At 40.3% G+C, this 16905-nt stretch overlaps 1 pseudogene; it reads right to left on the bottom strand.

Annotated features, from left to right (window-relative positions):
- LOC121562193 overlaps positions 1–16905 on the bottom strand; it is a 50622-nt pseudogene that overhangs the window by 13542 nt on the left and 20175 nt on the right.

Here is a 16905-nt window from a genome sequence, read left to right as displayed (position 1 = left end):
GATGTTTCCCTGACATTTTTAACACACACCAAGAGGTATTTAGAGATGTTTCCCTGACAACCAACACACACCAAGAGGTATTTAGAGATGTTTCCCTGACATAGTTTAGTAACACCAAACACACACCAAGAGGTATTTAGAGATGTTTCCCTGACATTTAATAACACACACCAAGAGGTATTTAGAGATGTTTCCCTGACAGTTAAAACACACACCAAGAGGTATTTAGAGATGTTTCCCTGACATTATAGCACACACCAAGAGGTATTTAGAGATGTTTCCCTGACATAGTTTAGTAACACCAAACACACACCAAGAGGTATTTAGAGATGTTTCCCTGACATAGTTTAGTACCACCAAACACACACCAAGAGGTATTTAGAGATGTTTCCCTGACAACACACACCAAGAGGTATTTAGAGATGTTTCCCTGACAACACACACCAAGAGGTATTTAGAGATGTTTCCCTGACAACACACACCAAGAGGTATTTAGAGATGTTTCCCTGACAACACACACCAAGAGGTATTTAGAGATGTTTCCCTGACATAGTTTAACACAGACACACCAAGAGGTATTTAGAGATGTTTCCCTGACATAGTTTAGTAACACCAAACACACACCAAGAGGTATTTAGAGATGTTTCCCTGACATTCCAACACACACCAAGAGGTATTTAGAGATGTTTCCCTGACATAGTTTAGTAACACCAAACACACACCAAGAGGTATTTAGAGATGTTTCCCTGACATTACACACACACCAAGAGGTATTTAGAGATGTTTCCCTGACAACACACACCAAGAGGTATTTAGAGATGTTTCCCTGACAACACACACCAAGAGGTATTTAGAGATGTTTCCCTGACAACACACACCAAGAGGTATTTAGAGATGTTTCCCTGACATAGTTTAGTACCACCAAGCACACACCAAGAGGTATTTAGAGATGTTTCCCTGACATATTTAAACACCAAGCACACCAAGAGGTATTTAGAGATGTTTCCCTGACATTACACACACCAAGAGGTATTTAGAGATGTTTCCCTGACAATAAGACACACACCAAGAGGTATTTAGAGATGTTTCCCTGACATAGTTTAGTAACACCAAGCACACACCAAGAGGTATTTAGAGATGTTTCCCTGACATAGTTTAGTACCACCAAACACACACCAAGAGGTATTTAGAGATGTTTCCCTGACATAGCACACACCAAGCACGCACCTAGAGATGTAGAGATGTTTCCCTGACATAGTTTAGATATCCCGACAACACACACCAAGAGGTATTTAGAGATGTTTCCCTGACAAATTTCACCACGCACACACCAAGAGGTATTTAGAGATGTTTCCCTGACAACACACACCAAGAGGTATTTAGAGATGTTTCCCTGACATAGTTTAGTAACACCAAGCACACACCAAGAGGTATTTAGAGATGTTTCCCTGACAACATACACACCAAGAGGTATTTAGAGATGTTTCTGCCACACATAGTTTAGTACCACAGCAACACACCAAGAGGTATTTAGAGATGTTTCCCTGACATACCGTATTTAGAGAGCCCGCAAGCACACACCAAGAGGTATTTAGAGATGTTTCCCTGACATAGTTTAGTAACACCAAGTATTTAGAGATGTTTCCCTGACACACACACCAAGAGGTATTTAGAGATGTTTCCCTGACATAGTTTAGTAACACCAAGCACACACCAAGAGGTATTTAGAGATGTTTCCCTGACATAGTTTAGTAACACCAAGCACACACCAAGAGGTATTTAGAGATGTTTCCCCTGACATAGTTTAGTAACACCAAGCATACACCAAGAGGTATTTAGAGATGTTTCCCTGACATAGTTTAGTAACACCAAACACACACCAAGAGGTATTTAGAGATGTTACCCTGACATAGTTTAGTAACACCAAACACACACCAAGAGGTATTTAGAGATGTTTCCCTGACATAGTTTAGTAACACCAAGCACACACCAAGAGGTATTTAGAGATGTTTCCCTGACATAGTTTAGTAACACCAAGCACACACCAAGAGGTATTTAGAGATGTTTCCCTGACATAGTTTAGTAACACCAAGCACACACCAAGAGGTATTTAGAGATGTTTCCCTGACATAGTTTAGTAACACCAAGCACACACCAAGAGGTATTTAGAGATGTTTCTCTGACATAGTTTAGTAACACCAAACACACACCAAGAGGTATTTAGAGATGTTTCCCTGACATAGTTTAGTAACACCAAACACACACCAAGAGGTATTTAGAGATGTTTCCCTGACATAGTTTAGTAACACCAAGCACACACCAAGAGGTATTTAGAGATGTTTCCCTGACATAGTTTAGTAACACCAAACACACACCAAGAGGTATTTAGAGATGTTTCCCTGACATAGTTTAGTAACACCAAGCACACACCAAGAGGTATTTAGAGATGTTTCCCTGACATAGTTTAGTAACACCAAGCACACACCAAGAGGTATTTAGAGATGTTTCCCTGACATAGTTTAGTAACACCAAGCACACACCAAGAGGTATTTAGAGATGTTTCCCTGACATAGTTTAGTAACACCAAACACACACCAAGAGGTATTTAGAGATGTTTCCCTGACATAGTTTAGTAACACCAAACACACACCAAGAGGTATTTAGAGATGTTTCCCTGACATAGTTTAGTAACACCAAACACACACCAAGAGGTATTTAGAGATGTTTCCCTGACATAGTTTAGTAACACCAAGCACACACCAAGAGGTATTTAGAGATGTTTCCCTGACATAGTTTAGTAACACCAAACACACACCAAGAGGTATTTAGAGATGTTTCCCTGACATAGTTTAGTAACACCAAACACACACCAAGAGGTATTTAGAGATGTTTCCCTGACATAGTTTAGTAACACCAAGCACACACCAAGAGGTATTTAGAGATGTTTCCCTGACATAGTTTAGTAACACCAAACACACACCAAGAGGTATTTAGAGATGTTTCCCTGACATAGTTTAGTAACACCAAGCACACACCAAGAGGTATTTAGAGATGTTTCCCTGACATAGTTTAGTAACACCAAACACACACCAAGAGGTATTTAGAGATGTTTCCCTGACATAGTTTAGTACCACCAAACACACACCAAGAGGTATTTAGAGATGTTTCCCTGACATAGTTTAGTAACACCAAGCACACACCAAGAGGTATTTAGAGATGTTTCCCTGACATAGTTTAGTACCACCAAGCACACACCAAGAGGTATTTAGAGATGTTTCCCTGAATAGTTTAGTAACACCAAGCACACACCAAGAGGTATTTAGAGATGTTTCCCTGACATAGTTTAGTAACACCAAACACACACCAAGAGGTATTTAGAGATGTTTCCCTGACATAGTTTAGTAACACCAAACACACACCAAGAGGTATTTAGAGATGTTTCCCTGACATAGTTTAGTAACACCAAACACACACCAAGAGGTATTTAGAGATGTTTCCCTGACATAGTTTAGTACCACCAAACACACACCAAGAGGTATTTAGAGATGTTTCCCTGACATAGTTTAGTAACACCAAGCACACACCAAGAGGTATTTAGAGATGTTTCCCTGACATAGTTTAGTACCACCAAACACACACCAAGAGGTATTTAGAGATGTTTCCCTGACATAGTTTAGTACCACCAAGCACACACCAAGAGGTATTTAGAGATGTTTCCCTGACATAGTTTAGTAACACCAAACACACACCAAGAGGTATTTAGAGATGTTTCCCTGACATAGTTTAGTAACACCAAGCACACACCAAGAGGTATTTAGAGATGTTTCCCTGACATAGTTTAGTACCACCAAGCACACACCAAGAGGTATTTAGAGATGTTTCCCTGACATAGTTTAGTACCACCAAGCACACACCAAGAGGTATTTAGAGATGTTTCCCTGACATAGTTTAGTAACACCAAACACACACCAAGAGGTATTTAGAGATGTTACCCTGACATAGTTTAGTACCACCAAGCACACACCAAGAGGTATTTAGAGATGTTTCCCTGACATAGTTTAGTAACACCAAGCACACACCAAGAGGTATTTAGAGATGTTTCCCTGACATAGTTTAGTACCACCAAGCACACACCAAGAGGTATTTAGAGATGTTTCCCTGACATAGTTTAGTAACACCAAGCACACACCAAGAGGTATTTAGAGATGTTACCCTGACATAGTTTAGTAACACCAACACACACCAAGAGGTATTTAGAGATGTTTCCCTGACATAGTTTAGTACCACCAAACACACACCAAGAGGTATTTAGAGATGTTTCCCTGACATAGTTTAGTAACACCAAGCACACACCAAGAGGTATTTAGAGATGTTTCCCTGACATAGTTTAGTAACACCAAGCACACACCAAGAGGTATTTAGAGATGTTACCCTGACATAGTTTAGTAACACCAAGCACACACCAAGAGGTATTTAGAGATGTTTCCCTGACATAGTTTAGTAACACCAAACACACACCAAGAGGTATTTAGAGATGTTTCCCTGACATAGTTTAGTAACACCAAAGCACACACCAAGAGGTATTTAGAGATGTTTCCCTGACATAGTTTAGTACCACCAAAGCACACACCAAGAGGTATTTAGAGATGTTTCCCTGACATAGTTTAGTAACACCAAACACACACCAAGAGGTATTTAGAGATGTTTCCCTGACATAGTTTAGTATCACCAAACACACACCAAGAGGTATTTAGAGATGTTTCCCTGACATAGTTTAGTAACAGCAGAGACACACCAAGAGGTATTTAGAGATGTTTCCCTGACATAGTTTAGTACCACCAAACACACACCAAGAGGTATTTAGAGATGTTTCCCTGACATAGTTTAGTAACACCAAGCACACACCAAGAGGTATTTAGAGATGTTTCCCTGACATAGTTTAGTAACACCAAACACACACCAAGAGGTATTTAGAGATGTTTCCCTGACATAGTTTAGTAACACCAAACACACCAAGAGGTATTTAGAGATGTTTCCCTGACATAGTTTAGTAACACCAAACACACACCAAGAGGTATTTAGAGATGTTTCCCTGACATAGTTTAGTACCACCAAGCACACACCAAGAGGTATTTAGAGATGTTTCCCTGACATAGTTTAGTAACACCAAACACACACCAAGAGGTATTTAGAGATGTTACCCTGACATAGTTTAGTAACACCAAAGCACACACCAAGAGGTATTTAGAGATGTTTCCCTGACATAGTTTAGTAACACCAAGCACACACCAAGAGGTATTTAGAGATGTTTCCCTGACATAGTTTAGTAACACCAAGCACACACCAAGAGGTATTTAGAGATGTTTCCCTGACATAGTTTAGTAACACCAAGCACACACCAAGAGGTATTTAGAGATGTTTCCCTGACATAGTTTAGTAACACCAAACACACACCAAGAGGTATTTAGAGATGTTTCCCTGACATAGTTTAGTACCACCAAACACACACCAAGAGGTATTTAGAGATGTTTCCCTGACATAGTTTAGTAACACCAAGCACACACCAAGAGGTATTTAGAGATGTTTCCCTGACATAGTTTAGTAACACCAAACACACACCAAGAGGTATTTAGAGATGTTTCCCTGACATAGTTTAGTAACACCAAACACACACCAAGAGGTATTTAGAGATGTTTCCCTGACATAGTTTAGTAACACCAAGCACACACCAAGAGGTATTTAGAGATTTTTCCCTGACATAGTTTAGTAACACCAAACACACACCAAGAGGTATTTAGAGATGTTTCCCTGACATAGTTTAGTAACACCAAGCACACACCAAGAGGTATTTAGAGATGTTTCCCTGACATAGTTTAGTAACACCAAACACACACCAAGAGGTATTTAGAGATGTTTCCCTGACATAGTTTAGTAACACCAAGCACACACCAAGAGGTATTTAGAGATGTTTCCCTGACATAGTTTAGTAACACCAAAGCACACACCAAGAGGTATTTAGAGATGTTTCCCTGACATAGTTTAGTAACACCAAGCACACACCAAGAGGTATTTAGAGATGTTTCCCTGACATAGTTTAGTAACACCAAACACACACCAAGAGGTATTTAGAGATGTTTCCCTGACATAGTTTAGTAACACCAAACACACACACCAAGAGGTATTTAGAGATGTTTCCCTGACATAGTTTAGTAACACCAAACACACACCAAGAGGTATTTAGAGATGTTTCCCTGACATAGTTTAGTAACACCAAACACACACCAAGAGGTATTTAGAGATGTTTCCCTGACATAGTTTAGTAACACCAAACACACACCAAGAGGTATTTAGAGATGTTTCCCTGACATAGTTTAGTAACACCAAACACACACCAAGAGGTATTTAGAGATGTTCCCTGACATAGTTTAGTACCACCAAACACACACCAAGAGGTATTTAGAGATGTTTCCCTGACATAGTTTAGTAACACCAAACACACACCAAGAGGTATTTAGAGATGTTTCCCTGACATAGTTTAGTAACACCAAGCACACACCAAGAGGTATTTAGAGATGTTTCCCTGACATAGTTTAGTAACACCAAACACACACCAAGAGGTATTTAGAGATGTTTCCCTGACATAGTTTAGTACCACCAAACACACACCAAGAGGTATTTAGAGATGTTTCCCTGACATAGTTTAGTAACACCAAGCACACACCAAGAGGTATTTAGAGATGTTTCCCTGACATAGTTTAGTAACACCAAGCACACACCAAGAGGTATTTAGAGATGTTTCCCTGACATAGTTTAGTAACACCAAGCACACACCAAGAGGTATTTAGAGATGTTTCCCTGACATAGTTTAGTAACACCAAGCACACACCAAGAGGTATTTAGAGATGTTTCCCTGACATAGTTTAGTAACACCAAAGCACACACCAAGAGGTATTTAGAGATTTTTCCCTGACATAGTTTAGTAACACCAAACACACACCAAGAGGTATTTAGAGATGTTTCCCTGACATAGTTTAGTAACACCAAACACACACCAAGAGGTATTTAGAGATGTTTCCCTGACATAGTTTAGTAACACCAAACACACACCAAGAGGTATTTAGAGATGTTTCCCTGACATAGTTTAGTACCACCAAGCACACACCAAGAGGTATTTAGAGATGTTTCCCTGACATAGTTTAGTAACACCAAACACACACCAAGAGGTATTTAGAGATGTTTCCCTGACATAGTTTAGTAACACCAAGCACACACCAAGAGGTATTTAGAGATGTTTCCCTGACATAGTTTAGTAACACCAAACACACACCAAGAGGTATTTAGAGATGTTTCCCTGACATAGTTTAGTACCACCAAACACACACCAAGAGGTATTTAGAGATGTTTCCCTGACATAGTTTAGTAACACCAAGCACACACCAAGAGGTATTTAGAGATGTTTCCCTGACATAGTTTAGTACCACCAAACACACACCAAGAGGTATTTAGAGATGTTTCCCTGACATAGTTTAGTAACACCAAACACACACCAAGAGGTATTTAGAGATGTTTCCCTGACATAGTTTAGTAACACCAAGCACACACCAAGAGGTATTTAGAGATGTTTCCTGACATAGTTTAGTAACACCAAGCACACACCAAGAGGTATTTAGAGATGTTTCCCTGACATAGTTTAGTAACACCAAGCACACACCAAGAGGTATTTAGAGATGTTTCCCTGACATAGTTTAGTAACACCAAGCACACACCAAGAGGTATTTAGAGATTTTCCCTGACATAGTTTAGTAACACCAAACACACACCAAGAGGTATTTAGAGATGTTTCCCTGACATAGTTTAGTAACACCAAACACACACCAAGAGGTATTTAGAGATGTTTCCCTGACATAGTTTAGTAACACCAAGCACACACCAAGAGGTATTTAGAGATGTTTCCCTGACATAGTTTAGTAACACCAAGCACACACCAAGAGGTATTTAGAGATGTTTCCCTGACATAGTTTAGTAACACCAAACACACACCAAGAGGTATTTAGAGATGTTTCCCTGACATAGTTTAGTAACACCAAACACACACCAAGAGGTATTTAGAGATTTTTCCCTGACATAGTTTAGTAACACCAAACACACACCAAGAGGTATTTAGAGATGTTTCCCTGACATAGTTTAGTAACACCAAGCACACACCAAGAGGTATTTAGAGATGTTCCCCTGACATAGTTTAGTAACACCAAACACACACCAAGAGGTATTTAGAGATGTTTCCCTGACATAGTTTAGTAACACCAAGCACACACCAAGAGGTATTTAGAGATGTTTCCCTGACATAGTTTAGTAACACCAAGCACACACCAAGAGGTATTTAGAGATGTTTCCCTGACATAGTTTAGTAACACCAAACACACACCAAGAGGTATTTAGAGATGTTTCCCTGACATAGTTTAGTAACACCAAACACACACCAAGAGGTATTTAGAGATGTTTCCCTGACATAGTTTAGTAACACCAAACACACACCAAGAGGTATTTAGAGATGTTTCCCTGACATAGTTTAGTAACACCAAACACACACCAAGAGGTATTTAGAGATGTTTCCCTGACATAGTTTAGTAACACCAAACACACACCAAGAGGTATTTAGAGATGTTTCCCTGACATAGTTTAGTAACACCAAACACACACCAAGAGGTATTTAGAGATGTTTCCCTGACATAGTTTAGTAACACCAAACACACACCAAGAGGTATTTAGAGATGTTTCCCTGACATAGTTTAGTAACACCAAACACACACCAAGAGGTATTTAGAGATGTTACCCTGACATAGTTTAGTAACACCAGACACACACCAAGAGGTATTTAGAGATGTTTCCCTGACATAGTTTAGTAACACCAAGCACACACCAAGAGGTATTTAGAGATGTTTCCCTGACATAGTTTAGTAACACCAAGCACACACCAAGAGGTATTTAGAGATGTTTCCATACTGTAGTAACACCAAGCACACACCAAGAGGTATTTAGAGATGTTTCCCTGACATAGTTTAGTAACACCAAGCACACACCAAGAGGTATTTAGAGATGTTTCCCTGACATAGTTTAGTAACACCAAACACACACCAAGAGGTATTTAGAGATGTTTCCCTGACATAGTTTAGTAACACCAAACACACACCAAGAGGTATTTAGAGATGTTTCCCTGACATAGTTTAGTAACACCAAGCACACACCAAGAGGTATTTAGAGATGTTTCCCTGGCATAGTTTAGTAACACCAAGCACACACCAAGAGGTATTTATAGATGTTACCCTGACATAGTTTAGTAACAGCAGAGACACACCAAGAGGTATTTAGAGATGTTTCCCTGACATAGTTTAGTAACACCAAGCACACACCAAGAGGTATTTAGAGATGTTTCCCTGACATAGTTTAGTAACACCAAGCACACACCAAGAGGTATTTAGAGATGTTTCCCTGACATAGTTTAGTAACACCAAACACACACCAAGAGGTATTTAGAGATGTTTCCCTGACATAGTTTAGTAACACCAAACACACACCAAGAGGTATTTAGAGATGTTTCCCTGACATAGTTTAGTAACACCAAACACACACCAAGAGGTATTTAGAGATGTTTCCCTGACATAGTTTAGTAACACCAAACACACCAAGAGGTATTTAGAGATGTTTCCCTGACATAGTTTAGTAACACCAAGCACACACCAAGAGGTATTTAGAGATGTTTCCCTGACATAGTTTAGTAACACCAAGCACACACCAAGAGGTATTTAGAGATGTTTCCCTGACATAGTTTAGTAACACCAAACACACACCAAGAGGTATTTAGAGATGTTTCCCTGACATAGTTTAGTAACACCAAACACACACCAAGAGGTATTTAGAGATGTTTCCCTGACATAGTTTAGTAACACCAAACACACACCAAGAGGTATTTAGAGATGTTACCCTGACATAGTTTAGTAACAGCAGAGACACACCAAGAGGTATTTAGAGATGTTACCCTGACATAGTTTAGTACCACCAAGCACACACCAAGAGGTATTTAGAGATGTTTCCCTGACATAGTTTAGTAACACCAAGCACACACCAAGAGGTATTTAGAGATGTTTCCCTGACATAGTTTAGTAACACCAAGCACACACCAAGAGGTATTTAGAGATGTTTCCCTGACATAGTTTAGTAACACCAAGCACACACCAAGAGGTATTTAGAGATGTTTCCCTGACATAGTTTAGTAACACCAAACACACACCAAGAGGTATTTAGAGATGTTTCCCTGACATAGTTTAGTAACACCAAACACACACCAAGAGGTATTTAGAGATGTTTCCCTGACATAGTTTAGTAACACCAAGCACACACCAAGAGGTATTTAGAGATGTTTCCCTGACATAGTTTAGTAACACCAAACACACACCAAGAGGTATTTAGAGATGTTTCCCTGACATAGTTTAGTAACACCAAACACACACCAAGAGGTATTTAGAGATGTTTCCCTGACATAGTTTAGTAACACCAAACACACACCAAGAGGTATTTAGAGATGTTTCCCTGACATAGTTTAGTAACACCAAACACACACCAAGAGGTATTTAGAGATGTTTCCCTGACATAGTTTAGTAACACCAAGCACACACCAAGAGGTATTTAGAGATGTTTCCCTGACATAGTTTAGTAACACCAAACACACACCAAGAGGTATTTAGAGATGTTTCCCTGACATAGTTTAGTAACACCAAGCACACACCAAGAGGTATTTAGAGATGTTTCCCTGACATAGTTTAGTAACACCAAAGCACACACCAAGAGGTATTTAGAGATGTTTCCCTGACATAGTTTAGTAACACCAAACACACACCAAGAGGTATTTAGAGATGTTTCCCTGACATAGTTTAGTAACACCAAACACACACCAAGAGGTATTTAGAGATGTTTCCCTGACATAGTTTAGTAACACCAAACACACACCAAGAGGTATTTAGAGATGTTTCCCTGACATAGTTTAGTAACACCAAACACACACCAAGAGGTATTTAGAGATGTTTCCCTGACATAGTTTAGTAACACCAAACACACACCAAGAGGTATTTAGAGATGTTTCCCTGACATAGTTTAGTAACACCAAACACACACCAAGAGGTATTTAGAGATGTTTCCCTGACATAGTTTAGTAACACCAAACACACACCAAGAGGTATTTAGAGATGTTTCCCTGACATAGTTTAGTAACACCAAACACACACCAAGAGGTATTTAGAGATGTTTCCCTGACATAGTTTAGTAACAGCAGAGACACACCAAGAGGTATTTAGAGATGTTACCCTGACATAGTTTAGTACCACCAAGCACACACCAAGAGGTATTTAGAGATGTTTCCCTGACATAGTTTAGTAACACCAAGCACACACCAAGAGGTATTTAGAGATGTTTCCCTGACATAGTTTAGTAACACCAAGCACACACCAAGAGGTATTTAGAGATGTTTCCCTGACATAGTTTAGTAACACCAAGCACACACCAAGAGGTATTTAGAGATGTTTCCCTGACATAGTTTAGTAACACCAAACACACACCAAGAGGTATTTAGAGATGTTTCCCTGACATAGTTTAGTAACACCAAACACACACCAAGAGGTATTTAGAGATGTTTCCCTGACATAGTTTAGTAACACCAAACACACACCAAGAGGTATTTAGAGATGTTTCCCTGACATAGTTTAGTAACACCAAACACACACCAAGAGGTATTTAGAGATGTTTCCCTGACATAGTTTAGTAACAGCAGAGACACACCAAGAGGTATTTAGAGATGTTACCCTGACATAGTTTAGTAACACCAAGCACACACCAAGAGGTATTTAGAGATGTTTCCCTGACATAGTTTAGTAACACCAAGCACACACCAAGAGGTATTTAGAGATGTTTCCCTGACATAGTTTAGTAACACCAAACACACACCAAGAGGTATTTAGAGATGTTTCCCTGACATAGTTTAGTAACACCAAACACACACCAAGAGGTATTTAGAGATGTTTCCCTGACATAGTTTAGTAACACCAAACACACACCAAGAGGTATTTAGAGATGTTTCCCTGACATAGTTTAGTAACACCAAACACACACCAAGAGGTATTTAGAGATGTTTCCCTGACATAGTTTAGTAACACCAAACACACACCAAGAGGTATTTAGAGATGTTTCCCTGACATAGTTTAGTAACACCAAACACACACCAAGAGGTATTTAGAGATGTTTCCCTGACATAGTTTAGTAACACCAAACACACACCAAGAGGTATTTAGAGATGTTCCCTGACATAGTTTAGTAACACCAAACACACACCAAGAGGTATTTAGAGATGTTTCCCTGACATAGTTTAGTAACACCAAACACACACCAAGAGGTATTTAGAGATGTTTCCCTGACATAGTTTAGTAACACCAAACACACACCAAGAGGTATTTAGAGATGTTTCCCTGACATAGTTTAGTAACACCAAACACACACCAAGAGGTATTTAGAGATGTTTCCCTGACATAGTTTAGTACCACCAAACACACACCAAGAGGTATTTAGAGATGTTACCCTGACATAGTTTAGTACCACCAAAGCACACACCAAGAGGTATTTAGAGATGTTTCCCTGACATAGTTTAGTAACACCAAGCACACACACCAAGAGGTATTTAGAGATGTTTCCCTGACATAGTTTAGTACCACCAAGCACACACCAAGAGGTATTTAGAGATGTTTCCCTGACATAGTTTAGTAACACCAAACACACACCAAGAGGTATTTAGAGATGTTTCCCTGACATAGTTTAGTAACACCAAACACACACCAAGAGGTATTTAGAGATGTTACCCTGACATAGTTTAGTAACACCAAACACACACCAAGAGGTATTTAGAGATGTTTCCCTGACATAGTTTAGTAACACCAAACACACACCAAGAGGTATTTAGAGATGTTTCCCTGACATAGTTTAGTAACACCAAACACACACCAAGAGGTATTTAGAGATGTTTCCCTGACATAGTTTAGTAACACCAAGCACACACCAAGAGGTATTTAGAGATGTTTCCCTGACATAGTTTAGTAACACCAAGCACACACCAAGAGGTATTTAGAGATGTTTCCCTGACATAGTTTAGTAACACCAAGCACACACCAAGAGGTATTTAGAGATGTTTCCCTGACATAGTTTAGTAACACCAAACACACACCAAGAGGTATTTAGAGATGTTTCCCTGACATAGTTTAGTAACACCAAGCACACACCAAGAGGTATTTAGAGATGTTTCCCTGACATAGTTTAGTAACACCAAGCACACACCAAGAGGTATTTAGAGATGTTTCCCTGACATAGTTTAGTAACACCAAACACACACCAAGAGGTATTTATCCTCTGAGTTTGTACTGCTTGAGTGACCTAAATTGGGATATGCTTAATACCCCAGCCATCCTACAATCCAAAGCTAGATGCCCTCAACCTCAAAATTATCAACGAACCTACCAGGTACAACCCTAAATCCTTAAACATGGGTACCTCATAGATATCATCCTGACTAATATACCCTCTAAATACACCTCAGCTGTCTTCAACCAGGATCTCAGCGATCACTGCCTTATTGCCTGCGTCCAATTGGGTCCGCGGTCAAACGACCACCCCTCATCACTGTCAAGCGCTCCTAAAACACTTTAGCGAGGGAGGCCTTCCTAATTGACCTGGCCCAGGTATCCTGGATGGATATAGATCTCATTCCCGTCAGTAGAGGATGCCTGGTTGTTCCTTAAAAGTAATTTCCTCTCAATCTCAAATAAACATGCCCCATTCAAAAATACAGAACTAAGAACCGATATAGCCCCTGGTTCTCCTCAGACTTGACTGCCCCAGACCAGCACAAAAACATCCTGTGGCGTACAGCATTAGCATCAAATAGCCCCGATATGCAACTTTTCAGGAAGTTAGGACCAATATACACAAGCAGTCAGGAAAGCAAAGGCTAACTTTTTCAAACAGAAATTTGCATCCTGTAGCACTAACTCCAAAAAGTTTTGGGACACTGTAAAGTCCATGGAGAATAAGAGCACTTCCTCCCAGCTGCCCACTGCACTGAGGCTAGGAAACACTATCACCACCGATAAATCTACAATAATCGAGAATTTCAAACAAGCATTTTGCTACAGCTGGCCATGCTTTCCATCTGGCTACCACTAACTCCTGCCACCAACTCTGCACCCCTCTGCTGCAACTTGCCCATGCCCCCCGCTTCTCCTTCCACAAATTCAGACAGTTGATGTTTTAAAGCGCTGCAAAATCTGGACCCCTACAAATCAGCTGGGCTAGACAATCTGGACCCTTTCTTCCTAAAACTAGCCGCCAAATCTGTCGCAACCCCCTATTACTAGTCTGTTCAACCTCTCTTTCATAACGTCTGAGATCCCCAGAGATTGGAAAGCTGCCGCGGTCATCCCCCTCTTCAAAGGGGTGACACTCTAGATCCAAACTGCTACAGACCTATATCCATCCTGCCCCTGCCTTTGAAAGTATTCAAAGCTAGGTTAACAAACAGATCATCGACTATTTCGAATACCACCGTACCTTCTCCGCTTATGCAATCCGGTTTCCGAGCTGGTCACGGGTGCACTTCAGCCACGCTCAAGGTCCTAAACGATATTATAACCGCGATTGATAATAGACAGTACTGTGAGCCGTCTCATCGACCTGGCCAAGGCTTTCGACTCTGTCAACCACCGCATTCTTATTGGCAGACTAAATAGCCTTGGTTTCTCAAATGACTGCCTCGCCTGGTTCACCAACTACTTCTCAGATAGAGTTCAGTGTGTCAAATCGGAGGGCCTGTTGTCTGGACCTATGGCAGTCTCTATGGGGGGTGCCACAGGGTTCAATTCTTGGGCCGACACTTTTCTCCGTGTATATCAATGATGTCGCTCTTGCTGCTGGTGACTCTCAGATCCACCTCTACGCAGAGACGACACCATTTTGTATACATCTGGCCCTTCATTGGACACTGTGTTAACAAACCTCAAACGAGCTTCAATGCCATACAACAATCCTTCAGTAGCCTTCAACTGCTCTTAAACACTAGTAAAACTAAATGCATGCTTTTCAATCGAACGCTGCTACACCCGCCCACCCGACTAGAATCACCACTCTCGTCGGGTCCTGACCTAGAGTATGTGGACAACTACAAATATCTAGGTGTCTGGTTAGACTGTAAACTCAACTTCCAGACTCATAAAGAATCTCCAATCCAAAGTTAAATCTAGAATCGGCTTCCTATTTCGCAACAAAGCCTCCTTCACTCATGCTGCCAAACATGCCCTCGTAAAACTGACTATCCTACCGATCCTTGACTTCGCGATGTCATTTACAAAATGAGCCTCAACACTCTACTCAGCAAATTGATGTAGTCTATCACAGTGCCATCCGTTTTTGTCTCCGAAGCCCCACACTACCCACCACTGTGACCTGTACGCTCTTGTTGGCTGGTCCTCACTACATGTTCGTCGTCAAACCCACTGGCTCCAGGCCATCTATAAATCACTGCTAGGCAAATCCCCGCCCTATCTTATCTCATTGGTCACCATAGCAGCACCCACCCGTAGTCTGCGCTCCAGCAGGTATATCTCACTGGTCATTCCCAAGCCAACACCTCCTTTGGCGCCATTCCTTCCAGTTCTCTGCTGCCAATGACTGGAACGAATTGCAAAAATCTCTGAAGCTGGAGACTCTTATCTCCCTAATAACTTTAAGCATCAGTTGTCAGAGCACCTTACCGATCACTGCACCTGTACACAGCCCATCTGAAATTAGCCCACCCAACTACCTCATCCCTATATTGTTATTTAATTTGCTCTTTTTGCAAGTATCTCTATTTGCACATAATCTCTTGCACATCTAGCATTCCAGTGTTAATACTATTGTAATTATTCTGCACTATAGCCCATTTATTGCCTTACCTCCATAACTTGCTACATTTGCACACACTGTATATATATTTTCTGTTGTATTTTCTGACTTTATGTTTTTTTTCTTTACCCCATATGTAACTCTGTGTTGTTTTTATTGCACTACTTTGCTTTATCTTGGCCAGGTCGCAGTTGTAAATGAGAACCTGTTCTCAACTGGCTTACCTGGTTAAATAAAGGTGAAATAAATAAAAAAATTAAAAAAAATTAGAGATGTTACCCTGACATAGTTTAGTACCACCAAACACACACCAAGAGGTATTTAGAGATGTTTCCCTGACATAGTTTAGTAACACCAAGCACACACCAGAGGTATTTAGAGATGTTTCCCTGACATAGTTTAGTAACACAAACACACACCAAGAGGTATTTAGAGATGTTTCCCTGACATAGTTTAGTAACACCAAACACACACCAAGAGGTATTTAGAGATGTTACCCTGACATAGTTTAGTACCACCAAGCACACACCAAGAGGTATTTAGAGATGTTTCCCTGACATAGTTTAGTAGCACCAAACACACACCAAGAGGTATTTAGAGATGTTACCCTGACATAGTTTAGTAACACCAAACACACACCAAGAGGTATTTAGAGATGTTTCCCTGACATAGTTTAGTAACACCAAACACACACAAGAGGCATTTAGAGATGTTTCCTGACATAGTTTAGTAACACCAAACAAACACCAAGAGGTATTTAGAGATGTTACCCTGACATAGTTTAGTAACACCAAGCACACACCAAGAGGTATTTAGAGATGTTTCCCTGACATAGTTTAGTAACACCAAGCACACACCAAGAGGTATTTAGAGATGTTTCTCTGACATAGTTTAGTAACACCAAGCACACACCAAGAGGTATTTAGAGATGTT

The sequence above is a fragment of the Coregonus clupeaformis genome, unplaced genomic scaffold, assembly GCF_020615455.1.
Source record: "Coregonus clupeaformis isolate EN_2021a unplaced genomic scaffold, ASM2061545v1 scaf1079, whole genome shotgun sequence".
NCBI lineage: Eukaryota > Metazoa > Chordata > Actinopteri > Salmoniformes > Salmonidae > Coregonus > Coregonus clupeaformis.
This window is presented reverse-complemented; position numbering and strand designations above follow the sequence as displayed.